A 1,722-nucleotide genomic window follows, 5' to 3' on the forward strand; every position below is an offset into this window, starting at 1 on the left:
ACTACCACACAGACTCAGATAAGCACCAGGGCTCCGGGGTCCCCAGCCGCTTCTCTGGCTCCAAAGATGCCTCGGCCAATGCAGGGATTCTGCACATCTCTGGGCTGCAGCCTGAGGACGAGGCTGACTATTACTGTAATACATGGGATGGTAGCTCTAAGAGTTACACAGTGATCCAGACACATGGGGAAGTGAGACAAAAATCTCCTCCTGTTCTCCTGGCCTGGTGCTGTCACCCTTTGCTTGTGGCTCTGACAAAGTCTAGCTCAGGGGGTGACTTCTGTTGTCAGATCTTCAACCAATGCCTGATTTTTCCTGAACAAATAGATCAAATATTGCCATAACCTCTTCTTCAATTCAACATTTAGGTTTTTTCGTTGCTCATATCTTCTCACCCGGTTCGTGTTTTTCAGAAGAAATTCCTTATTTAACACAAAAAAATCTCTCAATGGAGATTTTGGAGGAGGCCAAAGGAAGTTCATCCAGGCCATGCCTAGATCAGGGTGGAAAATCTAAGAAAGTATGTAAGTGCAATTGTGCTCCTGGGAGAACTCTGCTCAGGGTGCATGTGACCTGCTGGTGTATGAGGAAGGGGAGGTGTGGGCAGCTGGCATGAAGTTAGGGGAACCAGACAAGGTGGTCAGGGCAGAGGCTCAGACCAGGTGCAGGACTCGCTGCTCTGAGGCTGATGGGCAGAGTGTGGGTGCAGCAGGCCGGGGCTGGGTGCTGCTGGGCTGAGACTGTGCTGTCACCTGCAGTGCGCACCTGAGGGGATGTGGTCTGGACTCTCCCAATGAAGCAATGCGTGACCTGCAACCAGGTTGAAGAGAACCACACAAAAGGCTCTTTAGAGGAGAGGACACCCTCATAATTTCGACATTCCTGACTGTATTTTCAGGAGTTAGAAATGGAACTTGCATCCATAATCCCTGGACAGGCAATACGGGACCTTTCTCACAAAGTGCAGCCCCTCTACTGCCTGCCACATCTGTTCCAGAATGTGTGGGTATGTCCCTCCCCACATTGGTGCTGCTGGTCTTGTCTTATGGGTGGTATAGAGTGGGGTGTGATGCATATTGGGGGTTTCTCGAAACTCAGACTTTTCAGGACTTTTGTAACACCAGGGCAAAGCCTTCTCTATCCCCCAACAATTACTATAGAACGTTCCACACAACAGGACCCAGGAAATGCCAGAAAGGCAAGAGAATGATGCCAAATTGGACAACGTGCCTCTGCCTTTGGTCTGTGACTGGAGCAGGGAAAGAGATTCATGGCAGCTCTGTCTTCCCTTTGTATCCTAAGGGACAGAGTTATGGGCTGTCCCCATCCTGTGCTGGGACCCTCTTCCTCACTGTCCTGGAACATGACCCAGGCCCAGGCTGCTGAGGCCCTGCAAGCTTCCCTCCCCAGCTCTGCCCACCACAAGGGGGCCCTGTGCTGTGCTCACAGGTCTCTGCACCTCTCCCTGCTGGTCCCATCTCCTGCAGGTGCTGTGCCCACTCAGCTGCCCATCACCTGGGAGTAACATCACCTCCTCTTGCACTGGAATGAGCCACAGAGTTGGGGGAACAGGATGTTCTGGCCCCACTGGCTCCCAGGAGGAAGCCCCGGGTCATGACACTAGGTGGTTGCCAGGTTCCACATAGTCTCTCTTGCTTCTGTCCTGGCCACTGGGGCCCCTGAGATACTCTGGGCCTGTGTGAGGATGAGGGTGATGATTAC

Source organism: Propithecus coquereli, unplaced genomic scaffold, assembly GCF_000956105.1.
Source record: "Propithecus coquereli isolate 6110/MARCELLA unplaced genomic scaffold, Pcoq_1.0 Scaffold1070, whole genome shotgun sequence".
NCBI lineage: Eukaryota > Metazoa > Chordata > Mammalia > Primates > Indriidae > Propithecus > Propithecus coquereli.